The sequence below is a fragment of the Protopterus annectens genome, chromosome 2.part2, assembly GCF_019279795.1.
Source record: "Protopterus annectens isolate FY-2018-M chromosome 2.part2, PAN1.0, whole genome shotgun sequence".
In the NCBI taxonomy this organism is placed as follows: Eukaryota; Metazoa; Chordata; order Ceratodontiformes; family Protopteridae; genus Protopterus; species Protopterus annectens.
The window spans coordinates 968,986,868-969,007,462 of record NC_056730.1 but is presented as its reverse complement, the minus strand read 5'-3'; positions in this window follow the sequence as shown (position 1 = coordinate 969,007,462).

The window sequence follows — 20,595 nt, the reverse complement described above, 5'->3', positions numbered from 1 at the left end:
GCTGCCCACACACACAGGAAGGATGTCTTCCATACAGCAAAGGTAAAGGGACAATGCTCACATGATGTAGTCATTTATAGTAGTGGGTTGCTATGACATTGGCTAATGGACGAACTACACAGCTGCCTGCATGCAATTAGCAAGTGGAGAACACCAACTGGTGCAGAGTCCATCACCTGATCATGAGCATCACCTATAAAAGCCATGCTGCAACCTATTCAAACCAGCTCGATTCCTGTGGTGGAGAAGAGAGAGAAATAAAAAAAAGGAAAAACAAAAATAATACTAAAAACAAACAAACAAGGAAGACATCATCAAGTGGAGCACAGAAAATACCATATTAATAAAACAGGTATGTGAAACATGTCAGCATGCAATTGAATGTGGTACTTGGTCTGTGATAATGGGATAGATGATTTTGAAAGATTTATATGTGCCATCAAGACTTGCTGTAATGATGTCCTGCTGATCAACTGCTATGTACATAGCATCTGGCCCTGTGGGCAGTGGGCCATACCTGTCAATTGTGCAGATCTGCACAGAATGTAAAGATTTAAGCCATCATAATGTTTGTTCTGTTCCCCCAAACATTTATATTAGTCTGGCAAATAGCTGAAGGTGGGCAGAATGAAGTCATGACAGACACATGAGTTTCAGACCCCACCACCTTCAGAACAGTCATGGTAATGGAAAATGTATTATGCACAAACTTCATAGGTTTGTAATAGGCATATCTATGATCTGTCCCTATATATCCCCCCAGTGTTAGGCTTTGTCCACATGTGATGCTCAACTTTGTTGAAAGGCAGAACAGTTCAGCTGTGGAGTTAGGGATAATGGCAATAATTACAAGAGATCCCTATTTTGGGCCCCTTTACCCCCATTTACAGTGCCTTTGGTCAGATGTTTTGCAGTGAGAGGTTCAGAGTGTGGATCCGATGTCCGAATGCACTCCATAAATACCCATGCTAAATGGGAAAGACAATAGGGAAAGTAGCTAGGTATGTGCAGGACAGGTGTAGGGAAAGTCCATAGTGGTCCATTTCTTTTCCAGCAACAGCTGTGCATATATACTGAATTTGGAGGTATATTTGGTCACTCAAACTCCTGAGAGAGGGGGGTGAGGACAACAATAATGTGCTGTGAGGCCAATTAGACCAGATTTGTTTTTGGGAACAGATTGCCCTTTTATTTTTTTAAAGTGAGAGTGGGTTGTTGGGGAAGGGTAGTAGGTATATGTGGGGAGGTAGGTTGGGTTGGAAGACAGACAAGACAGCATACAGTGGTGGTATGTGACACATGTGGGGATAAATACCTTGGATGGGAATGGGTGTTTGGAAATCAGAAGCCCATGAGCCCCCAAATAGAAACAGTGGGACTGAGGTCTGCACCCATGGGCAGTCACCACTGCACCTTCACGGCCTTGAAGGTGGCTATGCTGGGGGCTGAGCAGGAGGGGCAGGCTGATACCTCTAATTACACCATGCAGCCCTCAAGCTGGCATAGCAGATCTCCAAACTCCGGCACTCACTATGCACCAATCCCGGGACCTGAATTTGGGTGACAGGATCCTGTCCATGCCTGATCCCAGGGGTGGGGCGAGACCCATCCCCTGAGGCAGTTCCACTCGAAGGTGGTGCAGGACCAGCAGACTAGAAGGTCCCAGGGTAGTTCCCCGAAATGCTGTGGCCCAGTGCCATGGCCAGATGAGGTGGGAGAGGTGGGCCGCTGGGACCAGCCTTCCCAAACATGCTATTGTGTTACAGTTTTAGAACATATGTGAGTTAGTAATAGTCAACACAATCCAGGATTAGTTATAACAGCATGCATAGATATTCCCATTAACCCAAAACACCAGATTTGGAACAGTTGCATAGCAAACAGAATGCATGCAGATATGGAACCACAGTTCCCATTACAACTGCATGCAGGTTACATTGATAGCAACAGGCCACCAATTATAGTGTTTCAGCATGGAACATTAATAGAAACACATTTCAATATTTGTTGAACAATAGGACATATGTCCCAACAGTAGGTTTGCTGTAAACATACCCATTGATTTGTTTGTTTAGATTATTGTTGCAGATATGGTGGGGGGGGATGTCAATTAACAACTTATATATCCTTGCAGTATGAGGTCCTCTGACCTTTTTTCCTGTTTATGCCTTCCAGGTATAATGTCATGGGAATGCCTCCCTACTTACACAGCACAAGAAAATGATCATCCAATTTGTGATGCACCATCATGACATCCTATTTGGGTGCAGGGCCCATGATCTGCAGGAGAGGACCGCCCTGTGGAATGAGCTCATCCACAGGGTGAATGATATCAACCTGCATAATGGCAGTTATGAGCAGGTGCGGCATCAGACCACTGACCTGATCCACCACGCCTGTCAGCATGCTGTTGCCATTAGGGGGGACCAGCAAGCCACAAGTGGGGGTCATGCCATCCAGCCCCCACTGACACATGCTGAGGAGCTCCTCACCAATCTTAGAGCACCTGCCCGTCAGCCAAGCCAGCAACTTGCAGATAGTATTGTGGAAGTGGGTGCCACCCACACAATGGATGAGCAGCATCCAGGTAAGGCCCCACAGCACATTAGTAGACCACTGTTGCTTATCCATCTTCATCTGTAAAGTATCTACATGCATATGTCAGATAAGATAGTCTGTTGCTGCAGTGTAGTAATGAACAGATGTGCATAATCTCTAGTATTTTGGGTTTGTATTGTTGATGTACTGAAATGCTGCTCCCGCCCTGTACCAATGCCACAGGTGTGGCTATTGATATTACACCTCTCACACAACTATGTAGGTCCCTCTGGTATGCAACTGGGGCAGCAGCCTATAGCTGGTGAGTATGGAGTTGTTTTGTTCAGGTTTGCCAATACACCGGCCATGTTATGACCATGGTATTTGCCATGAACACATTTAACACATCTGCCCATAATGCATGCTGTACATGTTCACTTATTGATGCTGTTAACTGCACTGCATCACAGTGGTCATCATGGTGGCATATCTGAAGGGTATGCAAGAGTTCTTCAGTGTATCTAAGAACCTGTCAATGCAAGATGTGTGAACAGAGATTAACATAATGGTGGGACAAATGGCCTACAGTAGGGACATGTCTGAAACATTACCCTTATACAGTGGCTACAACAGTGCATGCACCACTATTACAATGGCAACTGTTCCTCATCTAAACAACCACAAATCAGAATACCACATTCCACACCTTTTACAACCTGTAATGTGATCCTAACATGAGCAATGAATGTGTAATATGGAATCCTATGTTAGGACAACAAATATGGGGAATACATACCTTAACAAACACTGGAAGCATATGTGTGCACACACTCCAAATAACATATTGTGGAAGCAGCTTGTGAAGTACTGACAGCATTCAATCTTCTTGAGTACACACCTTCCATCAAGTACAGAGCCTCAATGTCACACCAAATGATGGTCTGCTGTCCAAGAAGTATGTCCATGAAATTTGCCCACTCACCTGCAACAGAGGCAGCCGTGGCTTGCACACATCTTGCAAACCATGGAATGAATAATGGATCCAATATCTGAAAGGAAGCACTCAGGAGTGGGAGAAGTAGCCTTATCTCACCATTGCATATATCATGGCAAACAGTGCAGACAGTCATGTATGTGTGTATGATGTATGGGACAACATTAATGTAGAAAATAAACATATGCCCATCCAAGAGAGATGACAACATATGTTGCAAACTGGTCATGGAGGCTGCCCAGAAACATAAGTAACACCAAGGCACTTGCAGGAATGTCTAGCAAGTACTGCCTGTGCAGTACCTGTGTTGAAATTCACCTGGAATCTGCATACGTGTGGCCTATGGCTTAGGGTAATCAGATGGAAAAGTTGTTCCACATCACCAAGGACTCTCTACAGGCAGCATATGCATAACATCAAGTATCCCAAAGGCATGTGTTGCAATGTGTAATGGTGTACTGAGACCAAGGCTGAAACCTATAGACAGTATCAATAAAGATACATGTGGTGCACAAGCAACATCTCACTCCATCTCAGACCCACCATCCCCATTTTTACCTTGCTGGTGCCAGTGTACACCTTTAGGTTTGCTGTTCATTAGCAGGAACTAGGCCGGTAGACACGGCGTTCAGAATTTGGAACACTGCAAAATAACACTCATGACTGGCCCATAGTTGTCAAGCATCTGCAGTGAGGCTGAGGATGGGGATGGGAGTCATTCTGAAACACAACAGTGAACTGAAACATACATCCAAAGCTCCCTTGGAATGGCTGTATCTGAGCACACTCAAGGCCATGAATTGTGCCAGATATAACCCTGACTCCACAGCAATAGTGAAGGCACTGTCCTCCAAGGGCTGTGCACATGAGCTGACCTTGCAATCCGGCAGAGTTGGGGGACATTTGTACAGCAGAGTGACCAAATAATGGCAAGTGAAGATGGGCCATGCTAGTATACCCCTTCCAGGAATAGTGACTGCTGTAATTCACTTAACAGGTACTGCAACAAACCATTGTGTTAAGGGTGTGCACACTTATGCAACTCACATATTGTATGCATCTTATTCAGCATCTGTATGATAACACATTTTTTGATACTGCATTTGATTGCACAGGTCATATGTCACATATCAGGTGTGTGTAATGTTAACATATGCAGTAGTGTGGCCCCATTGCATATCATGGAAGAGGCTGGTATGTCAACAAGGGTGTGTACACTCCCCATATCTAAATTAAGTTTGAAGGTTGTCAGTGTAATTGGATTTTATTGCTCATACATGCACTGCTGATGATGAGATCTGCAAATCAGAGGTCAGGCATTAACTATTGACATCAGTCCTCATATCATCCCAGGTATGTGTCAGACAAACACATAGGGGTTGTGAGCAACAGAGCAAGCATAACTGCCACACATATACACATTCAGCAATGGTGTGTACACTCGTGAGGTATGATGTACATTACATGCCACAGTGCTGTACAGGTTCACAGCAATAATGTGTACATGGGTGCAGTGTGTTCCAGCGGAAGGGGCATCACCTACTAACACAACTCATACATCATACTGGCATGTGTAATGTTGGTAACAAGGATTGAGTATGGCTGCAGTGCATGCTGTTGAGTGCCATATGTCATGCATGTTGACTGTTGGGTAATGAGAGGTCTGTGTAATAGCTTTGTGCCACCTCACCTGTAAGTGTTCCACACACAAAAACAGGAATGCAGCTCGAGTTAAATGACCCCAAAGAAAATAGCAGCATACAACAACACACAGAATTTCAGGGATCATAAACAATGTAAAAGAAAAACAGCTTCTGTTCAGCTCACTTCGTAGAATTAAGATACTTTATTTGGTAAGCGCTTTCATGGGAATGACTCCCACTTCTTCAGACCATTCAATAAAATACATTTAAAACCACTCCATTTATATAGGGAACCTTAATTGGTATCAATCAAATCATGACTGCATCATTTTCCGGTCTTAAAGTTATAAGCACACCCTAATATATTCTTATTAAAACTTTGTCTTCTAAGTGCTTATACAGACAAAACCAAGTTTGAAACACATACATAGACTATATATATATGTACAGTTGCATCTATCATTTCTCACTTTCTATAAAATATCTTTTATTATCACAGACTCATGATGGTCCCATATATGCAAATGTATATCAGATCATATGTAAATATATGTATAAAGTCTATATATGCCATACAAATGCTACTAAAATTTTCACTAACAATAAAAATGCACATTAACTATAAAATACATGATAATCATAAGCATGAAAATAAAAATAAAAATAAAATACATCCTATTATTTATGAATGCTCCTATTCTTCAAAATAGGCTTCAGGGGAACTCTGTAATTTAAGCCACTACCCCTGTCAGCCTGTAATCGAATGATCCATCTCGCTTCTGAAGTCCCTGTCCTGTTACTGATATCCCCCCCCCATTCTCATTCACCATTTCTATAACCATGAACTTAAAGGAATGATTTTTCCATTTTACCAGTGTATGTCAGGCTAAAGCATTGGTTTTATCCCTGTTCCTAATATCCAAAAGATGTTCTCTTATCCTATATCTAAATTCTCTGTTTGTTTTTCCTACATAGTATCCTGAACACAGGCCACAAACTGCTAAATATACAACATTTTTAGTGCAGCAATTAGCTGTAACTTTAAATGTGTATTCCTTACCTGTGTCAGGATGCTTGAATTTATTAGTTATATCTATCCACCCACATTGATTACAATTTTTAAATGATATAGTTCCTTGATGTTCCCCCTTGAATCCATCCTTCATGGGTCCATAACAAAGTAGCCTTTTCAGGAATTTTTTGTTCTTGAATAGGAAGCTGGGTTCATCCCCTACAATTTCCCTAATTCGGGGTTCATGTGTCAGTACTGGCCAGTATTTCCTTACCACATCTTGCATAATTTTTACATTACTTGTGTAACTAGTAGATACCTTCACTTTATTCAAGGCAGAATTATTAAATTCTGATATTGTTTCCTCTCTATGTGAGAAGTATGGTTTCCCAGTTGTATTTCGCAGTGTCTGTATTTCATTAACTGTACCTATGATATAATTTTCCTTATAACCTCTATTTTTAAACCTTATACAAAGGCCATTTACTTCCTCCTGAAATGTGTCTTCCTCTGCTGTCAATCTGGATATTCTTAAGGCCTGTCCTTTCACTACATTCTTAAATATGTGTTGGGGATGCATGCTATTTCTATGTACAAATGTGTTCCTGTGGCAACTTTTCCTATACACCTTCATAGACCATTCCCCTCTTGGGTCCCTATATACCCTAACGTCAAGAAATTCAATACTATCGTGTGAGAATTTCAATTCAAATTTTAGGAAAGAAGTACTATTATTCAACTCATCATGGAAAACTAATAATTCCTGTAGGGACCCCTTCCAAAGCAGAAAAAAGTCATCTGCAAAGCGTTTATAAAAAACGACTTGTTGCCATCTATCGTTTGTCGCATACTTTTGTTCCCAATTGGCCATAATTATATTGGCATAACTGTTTGCAGTAGATGTGCCCATTGCCACTCCCTCTTTTTGGTGGTATATAATGTGGTTAAACAACATCACATTATTTATTAAAATCTGTTCCATGAGTAGACATATTAACTCTATCCGACTTCCAGTATATGTTCCATCCTTAGTTAAGTATTCTCTCAACTCCAAACCCACATTGTTGGGTATAGATGTAAATAGAGAGTTCACATCAATAGTGACCATCATAACAGAACCATCACTATAACTATTGGTCTCAACATGTTTAAATAAATCTCTTAAAAATTGTTTAGTGTCACTTAAAATTACTGTATTCTTGTTAACTAAAGGTCTCAATTGTGTTTCAACATACACCGATAAAGGCTCAGTCAACCAACCCCTCCCTGAGACTATCGGTCTCAGGGGTGGATTGGTTGGGTCCTTGTGAATTTTTGGAATTCCTTGACTTAATGGTATTAATGGTAAAATTTGAATTGAAATTCTCACATGATAGTATCGAATTTCTTGATTTTAGGGTATACAGGGACCCAAGAGAGGAATGATCCATGAAGGTGTATAGGAAAAGTTGCCACAGGAACACATTTGTACATAGAAACAAGGATAAAACTAATGCTTTAGCCAGACATGTATTTTATTGAATGGTCTGAAGAAGTGGGAGTCATTCCCATGAAAGCACTTACCAAATAAAGTATCTTGACTCTATGAACTGAGCTGAAACGAAGCTGTTTTTCTTCTACATTGTTTATGATCCCTGAAGTTCTGTATGTTGTTCACCTGTAAGGGTGTGTGTGTGTGTGTGTGTGTGTGTGTGTGTGTGTGTGTGTGTGTGTGTATGTGTGTGTGTGTGTGTGTGTGTGTGTGTGTGTCTGTGTGTGTGTGTGTGTGTGTGTGTGTGTGTGTGTGTGTGTGTGTGTGTGTGTGTGTGTGTGTGTGTGTGCATGTGTGAGTGTGTGTGTACAGGTAAGTACAGGTCATAAAATTACATTTTTTTGTTTTCCTCTCACAGATGGCAAGGTGAGTCAGGGTACCTCCTGCAGGCAAACTGATGTTAGTGTCCATACAGACCCTGATAATGATGATAGGTATGGTGAGGCACAGGCAGGGTTGTCAGGAGCTGATGTTGTGCCATCAGTTGACATCCCACTTTTATCCACCCCATCCCCGCACACAGTCACAATGCCCATACATACCCCATCACCAATGGCCATAGATGAGGGACAGTTGGCGGGTGGTGGAATGGGACAGGACAATGTGGGGACTATGGCAAGTGTGTCTGTACACAGCAACCATAGCTGGATGACCGGCGAGGTACCACACAGGCAGATGTACAGGGGTGCTCATAGGAGGGCTGCTGGCCATCATGCCCCTGGCAGAAGTCCCACAGCAGGTGTCAACAGACGCATGTTTTGGGCCATCATGGAGGCACAGGCATGTATGGAACATTACACCAGACAGACTCTGAGGCTCCAGAATGCTACTCATTCTGCTGTACTTGACAACATCCGTTATCTTGCAGGTGCCCACTGTTATTTTGCAGAGGTCCTGGATAGATGGTTGGGTGAGATGGTGGGAATCCTCGACCATGTGGTGCCTGTCTTAGAGCATGTGGTGGGAGTAGGGCATCAGCCACGTGGATGTAGGTCAGCAACACCAACAGGTGGAGGTCTACATGGACATGCAACAACTCACAGCCACTCCTGTAGTGGCAGGACCAGCACTGCAGGGGGGTGCTGTTCACACCACAATACAGCAGGCCACATGCACATGGTTCTGGATGGTCCAAACAGGGACGAGGATCCAGTGGACAATTGTCATCATCAGGGGAGAGTACCATATTTGGGTGTCTGCCAGGTAGTGCCCGTGGAACCCCCGGCAGGCAAAGTTCCCATGTCTGTGGCCAGACATGGTGAACTGTACACCCTGGCATGTATGGTCTGCAGCTGTCCAACAAACTCCTGTATAGGGCAGCCACATGCCAGAACTGTGTGCATACATACACACATACATATCACCAACACAGCTAGGGCACCTCCATACCTACACAAACCACACCTGGACAGCCCATTTGATAATGAACCCCTTAACACAAACACATGATGCAACCAAATGGCTCAGCCTAGGCCTCTGGCAAACCCACAACACACCCTGTGCATATGATCATACCTGTGCCACATCCCTGTCATCCATACCATCGATGTAGGGACATGTTAATATGGTTCTGATGCACAGAGTAAATGTACTAAGGTTTAGCAATGTAATGCTGTTTAATGTGTTTTCAGCTGGAATGTTTAATGCTTACATGTCCGGGTGTGTAGCTGTCCAGCCATGATGCATTATAACTGTTATTAACAATGACTGAGTGTGGTCTGCATAATGTATGCTGTTTGTGTTGAAGGTGTCTATGTGTCAGCAGGATGTTGGTCTGCTGTTGTTTCCTACAAGGGGTATGGCACTGTGGTGACACATTGACTGTGTCATATCCTGGGTACAGCTGAACACAAATAACAGGTCTGTATAGCAGTTCCTGCATGTGCCACATGGCTGATATGTCTGAGGGGTGTATACAGATGAGTGCATGGTGGCTGATGTCAGCAGCTCTTCTACAGTGGACAATGGTAAGTGTACTGGGTGATGCAATACACAGAGAATACTGTACACATGGATGTACTTAATTTTACAGTGAACTCATTTTGGCCTATGTAATTCCACCAAGACCAATAGCCAAAGCATCTCATCAGTAAATAATCAGTCTGCCAGTTTAATGATATTGATGATGGTACTGGCAGGGTATATGTCCTCTTCCCCAATGTAGTGCAATCATGGAGTTGGTAAACATAGGTGTGCTGGTGTGGGTGGCACAGCCCCCCACTTTGGAGGGTGTGAGGTGGCATGGAACCACACATAGTGTGATAAAGAAATACTTAACCTGTTAACATAAGCTGTACAGTATAACAGCAGACTAAGAAGGGGGATTCACACAACAATAACCCCAATGTAGGTGGCTGTGCCCACAACAACCACACCCAACTGTATATACCAACTCCAGTATCACTGTACAGCTGTACAGTGGGGAAGAGGCCATTTACACATCCACTACTAGTTTTGATGGAATGAATTTCCACAAGATGATTCCTTTGAAATGTTACCTTTTGCCAGTTCGTTCTCAGACAAATGATGTCCTGTTTCTGAAAACTGAAGTAGATTCCTTCACATACACACACATTTACTTTGCAACACTGAGAGTAGAACCCCTACCTAGGTACGTATTTCTACTAATGTGTTTGGCCTTAATTGCGCACACCGCAGGTCTTTTAGGATGAGGTGTGTCCCAAGTTTCATGTTAAGTGAAGAACATCACCAGGCCTTGTACAGTATGGCAATGGGCAATGTACTGGATGTTAATGAACAATACATAGTATGACATACTGTCATATACACATTGACAAACACATACAGTCATAGACACATTTGACAGACCAGGGATTAGCAGTGCTAACTACCTTGTCAGTGAGTCCATACTGTTAGGGAGTTTTTGCACACAGCACATGCATCATTGGGCTGGATAGTGTAATCAGTTACCTGTATGGTTGATGGTGACAGCGGTCCTCATACAGTGGACCTTGGGACATGTACTGGGGGTATCATGGTGTAAAGACAGTATACCCAGCACCCACACCCCACATTGGATATTGTACTCACTGAAACCCATGATAATGCTCTGACATACCCACAATCACACATTGACCATGACTACAATACAAACCCTTGTCTAGCTAATCAGTGCTACTACAGGGATATGCATTTATTGCACATACCACAGGGATAGTAGTAGGATGAGGGTTTGTCATGGCTCTCCTAATGTCAGCAATATCACCATCCCTTATAATGTATGGCAAGGTTTATTGTATTTGGAGAATGTGGCCACAGAATGCTTTCTCATACAAATATGCGCACTCACACACAATTGCACATACACACACACACACACACACACACACACACACACACACACACACACACACACACACACACACACACACACACACACACTTGCCAGGACCCAGAGGATAACCCATGCCTATCTATCCATTTGTAGAACAGTGTTATGCTGGTACTGCATGCTCCAGGTAACCCACAGGGTGAAGAGTGCAACATGGTACACTTAATGCGAATTTCAGCAGCAGCTGTTTCTAAGTATAGCAATGGAGGGTGTAGTGGATGAGAAGGCCCTCAGAGGATTTTCAACTACAAGTTTACAAACACACAGACACTGTTATACTCAATAATGCACACACACATTTCTCAGTACTGAGGTCCATAGGTGTAGGTGTTCCTAGGTGTATACCAGCCTAATGTCCATGGAGAGATGACAAGAGTAGGGCATGTGAGTACACTGTTACCATTTCACCTGACATTTGTCAGCAGGCCATCTATCTACTGATGCCACATGAGTGATCCTCAGGGTGACAGTTACATTCAACATCCATTCCTCTGTTTTGCTCTTTAAGAGGGCCAGTGAGGTGCTCCAATTGACATGTATGCAACATATATTGCAAAACATGGCCAGTGTCTGGGTTAGGGACCTGTACCCAAACATGTTCTGTCGACTGTGGTAGTCTGGTTGAGGTATCCATGGCATGTGGTGCATACAGAATGGGGTTTCCTACCTGTGGCATTCATAAGACAGCTGGGAAAACATGTAAGTGTCAGTCAATCAGAGATTGCCTGTAAGCAGCCAAGATGAATACCTGACATCTGCACATCTGTACAGAGGACAGAAAGAAAGTAGCTAGCCAACAGGTTATGCATTAGGATGAATATTCTAACAGATAGATGCCTGAAACTGATAGGTATCCCATTACTACATGACAGCAGTCCTCAATGACATGTCTAAAAACTTAGTAGTCTACAGTTAATATCAACATATCAGATCAATATTCAATAGGAGATGCATAAAAACATACAGGTCAAACATCAACAACACGATAGTCAGTACAAGTCCAGCTTTGCATGCAGGGGTCTATGGTTCCAGTACTACAATCTGCAACCAACTCTTACTTGGAAAAGCACTGTTAAAAGTGGTAATGTAATGATACAATACATGCATGTGTGACTGCATATAACCTGGGATGCTACCCAAGTATGAAACACATACAAAGATAAAAGATTGTGGCACTACCCATGTATACTCAGGTGTTCCATACAGTACACTCACACCCCTTGCTACTGTAATGACAGCACATAGCATGTTATGTACATTAAATACACTAATTAAACATGTCATTACCCTGCTATTTTATCAGACGTGAATGTGATCAATGGTTACTAGGGCTGAGCTATGCTTAGCAGGTGTAAGTATTACTTAAATGTAAATGCTAAGCAGATTTGTGCACTGGTAAGAAAGCCTACATGGTGTAAGCATCTATACGGTTAACCATACGTTAGCAGCGCTTACAGTCATGCAAACCCATGCAAACCCACTTAAAGCTGCTTAAAATTGCCTTAACCACTCTACATCCAACAGTCCTTGTTTTGCCTAGCAACAAAATAAACAGCCCTTGCAGGACTTGAACCTAGGAACTTTCACACTTTAGTGATAGCAGTTAACCACTAAGCTATCTGAACTGTGAAAATGCTTATTGTTTTTCAAATATATTATTCAGTACACATACTGAATAGTAGTGAACAACTGCTCTGACTACTACAATTGTTTAGTACTTGTAAGTGAAAAAGGTGTTGAATCAGTCATGTTCTTATATGTAAATATACACATATCAGATTAATATGGTGGGATACATCTGAGAAGGTATACACAACACTCATGTTTACACATAAAGGATATATATATATATATATATATATATATATATATATATATATATATATATATATATATATATATATATATATATATATATATATATATATATATATATATATATGTATATATATATATATATATATATATATATATATATATATATATATATATATATTCATACATACATACATACATATATCTATATCTATATATATATATATATATATATATATATCTCTATACTCTCTCTCTCTCTCTATATATATATATATATATATGCATATATTTCCATATTTCTCTCTCTCTCTCTCTCTCTCTATATATATATATATATATATATATATATATATATATATATATATATATATAGATAGATAGCAGTTATAAATGTAGAATGTTGCTACAGTGACAGGGGTTGTGTCAACATACATGTTGTGAAGGAAGGCTCTTCTGAAACTTACATGTACGCCATCAGTTACTGACAGACATCATAAAACCATTATAGTGAAGTACTAAACAAATCACAGTAATGATCCTATGGAATGCAGAAGCAATATGAGCAATAAACATGGACAGTTTGAAACAATCTGGTCAGTCAGGAGGTATACACAGAATGCCTTAGTGCAAGAAATGTGGAACAAGCCTGACAAAGGCAATATTTAGAGCCATGAAAATGGGGCTATATCAGAAATACTGGATTAGATAAGCTCACACAGTTGATGCATTCACACTCTCCGGTCTATCCTAACACATTCTTACTGAAGGAGCAGAGATCCCAAGCCCACATACTTCACACTAGTTAGTGACATACATCTTCACATCAGGCCACTGCTTTGTCAGAAATACACAACATATATGGTGGCCAGGCAACAGTCCATCTGACAAATATCTGGACATAACATCAAACTAGGGTAAATACAGTGTGCTGCTAGGCATGTCACCAAGCACTGTCTACACTACAGGCAGACTGCCACAACACTAACCCAATTTATTTATGGGAAGATACACATGTAATTGCAAATATAGCAGCCACTACAGGCGTGTAACAGCATGGGGTAAAATACACCAGTGTGAAAGTGCATACCCACAACCAATCTCAACACAGTCACAGTCACATAATGGTAAGCCTAAGTAATAGTACAGTCGATGGCCTGTGTGAACAAAAGTCATCATCATATTTGGCACTCACACACTAACCCTACATATCCTGGCCCAATTCACAGTATAGTCTGACAACTGACTGTGGTATAGGACATGTCTCAGTCTGGCCCTACAAACATATAGACTGATAGGGTATCAGAAACTGGAGCAGCATGCACTGTCAGATAGAACAGAACCAAGAACACTGACATCTACCCCAGACTGTACACAGGCCAAATAACATGATCACAGTACACTGCTACATAATACAGACACTCTGTCAACAATCATCATAAGTACACAGACCTCACTACTGTACAGACTACAACAGAATGTCCAGATTTTTTCCTCAAATATTAGGCCTGCTATACATTACATGTCTGGCAGTCTGATATATCACTGGCTTGATATCAAGAATTATGTCATTAAATAATGGTATACTGTAAATATCCACCTCTTACTGCATGACATATGAGCAAAGGGTGACAGACTTGGGGGACAGAGGCACAAACACAGGGCCAATATTCGTATATTGCAGTTATAAACTGCGAACATTGCTACTGTAATGGTTTGTTGTGACATATCTCTTCTGAGGGATATAAAGTCAGTAACATACATGGATGTTACCATTTCCTGAGTACAATAATCACAGTATGCCACTGCATTTATGAATACAAAAAATGTGTGAGTAACACACCAAATCTCAAGCTCCAAACTCTGGCCAGTCTGCAGATAGCCCTACAGGTAAGAGTTTTCTCAACCACATAACACTGTCATGCCAGACTTTAAATCATGCAGAACAGCCATATCCACACAAACCATGTTAAACCAACATTACTTCAAATGTAGAACAGCAATACTTACATTCTGTCCCCATGTCTGCAACATCCCCCTCCAGTTTTTTTGGCCTGTTTCCACAGTGTTTGTTGTAAGAGGTATTTCCGCCTACCCTCTGTGATGCTGTTTGTCACACACCCACATGATGTCCTGCTCACAGTGAGGGAGAAGGGCCAACATCCACTTGCACTGCTTACTTATAGGGGTGTGTTAGGGGTGTGTTTCCATGCAATTGGCTATAAGAATGATACCACAGGTGTTCCACATGCAATTAGCAAGTAGAGGACTCCAATTCGTGCACAAGCCATCAGCTGATCATGAGCATTACCTACCGAAGTCAAGCTGCAGCCTATGCAAGACAGATGCATTTTTCCACATCTACCAGAGAGGGGTGAAAGAGAGACAGAGGGAAAGAAAGACAGGAAGAGAGAAAGAGCCAAGCGTGTTTGTGTGCAATCTTTGGGTAGAGAGAGGTCTCTGGCTATCATAACGGTTGCCTATATATAAATCTATGGCTGTGTATTGTCTACAACCTCTATGGTGTTTGGCAACTGTTGGCCTTGTAATGTGACATTGGGACATATGGGTCCTCAATATGAAAATGTAGCAAAACCCACCCTGCAATGGATCCTGTTATTTGCACAACCACACCAACTCCCACCCAGGATAGTGATGACACACACACTTGCCAGCATTACATTTCAAACCCCTACCTAGCTATGTATTGGTACTATAGTGCTACGTAGTTATCGCAAGCGCTATGGCAGTTATATGTTGGAGAGCTGTCCAAAGGTATCTTTGAAGGTGAGTGACATCAGGTGCAGTGCTAAAGGAGAGGTGAGGGAAGTGCAGTAGGTGTGAATGACCACAAAAGCAGGTGTCAACAAAGACTCACACACATTTTCACAGTTGCCGGGACCAAGATTAGAACTTCTACTTAACTACACTATGGTATTACACAGTTACCGCAAATGCCACAACAGTTATATGTTGAAGAGTTGTCCAAAGGTATCTTTGAAGGTGAGTGACATCAGCTGCAGTGCTAAAGGAAGGGTGAGGGAAGTGCAGTAAGTGTGAATGACCACAAAAGCAGGTTTCAATAAAGACTCGCACAGACATGCACATTTTTACAGTTGCCAGGCCCACGATTAGAACTCCTATCTAATTAGTTTATTACACTGTGGTATTATGCAGTTTTCACAAGTGCCACAGAACTTGTAAGACTGCAGTTTGGCCAAAGGGTTATTTCAAGGTGACTGACATCAGCAGGAGTGGTAACATGAGCAATGGGAAGTGCAGTGTGTGTGAATGGGCCATAAATTATTCCTCTGGCAACACACACACACACACACACACACACACACACACACACACACACACACACACACACACACACACACACAAACACACGCACACACAGTCACACACAGCTTTACATTTGACAGGACTGTGTATACAAATGCTACATGAATACTGTTTTTTATTATTGTATTACGCAGTTAGCACAAGCACCACAGACACTATAGGGCTGAGGGCTACCAAAAGGAATGTCTACAGTGATTGACATCTGCACATCATGTGATATCAGCCAATTGGATATGTAGTGGGTGGGACAGGCCTTATAATGGAATTTTATCTGTCACTCTTCCCCACATCTGTGTGTGTGTATGTTTGGCATATTATAGTGTGTTGGCCTTGGATATGTGTGAGTATTCCTAGCCAATGTGTGTGAAACATAAATGGTGTATAATTTGGTGTGTGTGCACAGACATCTGCAAATGACAGTTATGTATAGTCAACTGTGTTTTCAGTCATGGGCTTCATTTCTCTAAGTTTAGGAGCATGCCCAATATGACCTTCTGTATTGAGTGTGTGAATCCATTCCAGGTAGGGTTATACCCCAGTCCACAACCTACAGATAGCAACCTGTTTCTACAGGATATTTGTAGATAGGTTGACAATATTTAGGGATTAGGAGGGTGGCCTAATGGTTAAGGTGTTTGCCTTACAAACACAAGGTACAGGGTTTGAGTCTGACAAGGGATAATTGGCTAGGCTTAAAATGGCTCACAAGGGAAGTTAGCCTAGTAGTAATCTATGAACCTATAATATGGAGTCACAGATAAAGGGATACTGTAACTATTGCTGTCTGAATTGCTTGTGTTACATGGTTGGTGTTTGCAGAGATATTCAGACATATGTATTCGTTTACACTGTGATGTATTATGTCATTGACTACTGACAGATATAATTATTTGCTCACAGTTATTTACTGGAAATACAAGATGAATGAAGCTGAGTCCAAGTATTGTGGTCAGCAGCCTACACTTTCCTGCACACTCCTGCCATTCTGGAGGGGTAGCTACAGACACTTGTTGATGGGTCTGTGTAAATGGTCCAGTACCTTGATAGTATGGTGGCTGAGGATCCCCTTGTTGTAAATATATCAACTTAACAGAATGGCCATATCCTGCTGTGGCCATACCTCTCAACAGTACAGATTCACCCAGGTTACCCAGAGTCAGGGCTCATATATCTGGTCAACAACTCAGAACATACTACTTCATTCAGCAATTGATAGGAAGACTGACTTACCTTGTGTCTGTACCAGTATTGAGGATGGTGCTGGAGGTCTGACTATGACAGATGCACATAGTACACTCCCTATACATGGTAAAGCACAGGTAGTCTCATGTTTGGCATCCCTTTTACTGTATGTGTGAGTCAGAGAGAGGTGTCATTCCCTGGGTTCCTACCATGTCAGTGTATGTGCTATGTGTTGTCTCTTTGCCAAGGCCTGGGCATACTGGGCACACCTCCTTCTGCCTACATGGACAGGCTCGGGTAGTTCCTCCTCTGAATCACTCTGTGCCTGCAATGGCCCTGGCAATGGTGTGGGGCTGAGTGGCCTTGCCCAGTGCTGTTCCTGCTGCAGCTGTTTCTGCAGGATCATATTGTGTAGCATGGCACATACTATGAAAATTTGTGTACATGTAGCTGGAGAGTACTGCAAGGCTCCACTGGATATGTCCAGGCAGAGGAACTGTGACTTGAGCATCCCAAACACATGCTGTATTATGAGTCTGGTTTGTGCGTGTGCCTCATTATGGAGTTTTTGTTCAGGTGTGTGTGCATTTCGGAGGGGTGTCATCAGCCATGGCTCCAGTGCATAACCAGCATCCCCCACTAGGTGGCCATATGTGATGTCCCCACTGGCAAATGACTGGTACAGCTGTGTCATATGACAGATGTGGGAGTTGTAATAGCTTCCAGGGCTGCCAGCACACGCATTCAAGATAATGCCCTGGGCATCGCACATGATCTGGCAGTTGATGGAGAGGAAGCCCTTGTGATTTATGTAGACCCTACCCCACTCTCCAGGTGGTGCTTTGACGTGTATTTGTGTGCAGTCTATAGCACCCATTACCTCATGGTATTCTGCTATTTGGTGGAAGAGACACATATTGCTGGTCAACATCTTACGGGTGTTAAGGAAATATATGTGCTCATTGGCATGTGCTGATATGGCATCCAGGAACTGGTGGAGTACCCTGGATGCTGATGCCTGTGAGATCCCCATGATATTCCCACTTGGCCTCTGGAAGGTACCTGTGGCTAGTATTCTTAAGCCTACACATACCTTGGTACCCACTGGGATAGGTTCCCCTCTGTTGGTTCTGTGTGTGAGGCATGGCCGGGACAGCTCTACAATTTGCTGTAGAAAGTCTCTGCCCACCCTATAGCGCTCCACTATCTCCAGCTCATGTAGTCCCTAGTAGGTTTCCCTGGGTCTGTACACTCTTCTCCTTCTCTTCACTGTGGGTTGGTCATCAGCATTCACATGCTCACCACCCTCATCCTTCCTGCACATATTGATGTATGAGAGTGACAACAGCCCCTAACATTTTGTTAGTTTTGTCAGGTAAAATTTCCCTGTCTGTGTCCACCGGTGGTGTAGAATTTGTGGAAAAAACAGAGTAGAAGGTGTTTGCATAGTCTATAGTAGTGTGCAAGGCTGTTCCATGTGTAATTGGCTGATTCTGAAACATTTCACTTTTCAGCTGTTCTAGTTCATAGGTTCATAGGTTCATACTAGGCTATCTGCCCTAGGGCATTTATAAGCCTAGCCAGAATGTGTTTGGCTTTCGCCACCCATTTTAAATTTATTTTGCTATGCCCTTTTTCGAGGTTAGTATACTGTGCCTCTGTCTAACAGTGACACAGTAGTGATACCCGAGGTAAACCTATGATCTCCCATCCACTCATCAAGATTCCTCTTGAAGAGAGTCAATGAGGGACTCTGCCTAACCTGGACTGGGATTTTATTCCAGAGTGAAGGGTGCCTCTGGGTTATGAATCTGTCCCTCCAGCATGTCCTATTTATTTCAGTGCTGATGTTCAAGTCTCTCGAGCACGTAGCTCGATGGGATTTGGATTTTCTGAGGTGCAGCATGTCTATTAATTCCGGGTTGGACATGGCTTTATATGTCAGGCACAGATTGCCTCTGAACAGGTGATATGCCACTGAGTAGAGCTGGAGTTTCTTTAACCAGGCAGCATATGGCATCTGTTTGAGCCCTTTGATCCTCTTGGTGAGGTACTTTTGGGGTCTTTCCAGTTGCTGCAGGTGTCTTGTAAGGTACATCCCAAAAGGGGCATTGTACTCAATTATGGGCCAGATGAGGGATGAGTAAAGAGGCAAGATAACCTCCCCTGATCTAGATGTGAATCCCTTCATGATTAGGTGGGCTATATAAAATGTTTTTCTAACCACTTTGGCCACATGGTTGTCAAATGAGAGATTGCTATCAACTTGGGTCCCCAGGTCCCTAATTACTTCTTTTGTACTTAATGGATTACCACCTATGTGGTAATTTGTGGGCACTTTGTTTTTGCCAAAGGGGATGACTATACACTTTTTGGCATTTAGCTTGAGGCCATGGCTCTGGCACCAGTTGTTTCTATGAGGCCCTTTTGGAGGATGCTTGTGTCGGCTGGAGAGTCTATTATGGCGCCCAGTTTGCAGTCATCTGCGAACTTGGTCAGCCACAGTCCTTCCGTGTTGGCCTGTACCTCCGAGAAATATATACCGAACAAGAGAGGTCCCAGGACTGAGCCTTGTGGGACACCACTTGTAACTGGTTTGGAGTCTGACATGGCTCCAGCAATTCTAACCATGTGGGTTCTGTCCTTGAGCCAGTTTGCAATCCATCTAGTGACATAGGGATTTATATTTAAGCTGGTGAGCTTATCTATAATGCCTGGGTGGGGTATTGTATCGAAGGCTTTTGCGAGGTCCAGGTAGGCTGTGTGGACCAACTTCCCCTCATCAATGGCCTTGGTGACTGTTTCAAAGAAATCAACCAGGTTTAAGAGGCAGGATCTGCCCTTAACAAAGCCGAATTGGTTAGGATCCAGTGTCTGTAGGTCCCCAATATCTTTATTTATGAGGTCCATGATGATCCTTTCCATAGCTTTGCAGACCAAGCAAGTCAGGCTTATGGGGCAATAGTTTCCAGGATCCGTTGAAGCACCACCTTTATGGAGAGGGACCACTGTTGCTGTACGCCACTCTTTGGGCACATATCCTGTAGTAAGGCTGAGATTGAACAGTAGTTTTATGTTTGGGTTTAGCTCTTCTTGGAGTTCATGTAGGATGCAGCCCGGGACACCGTCTGGTCCCATTGATGCTGTGTTTTTTTGCTTTGGAGAGGGCGGCTCTTACCT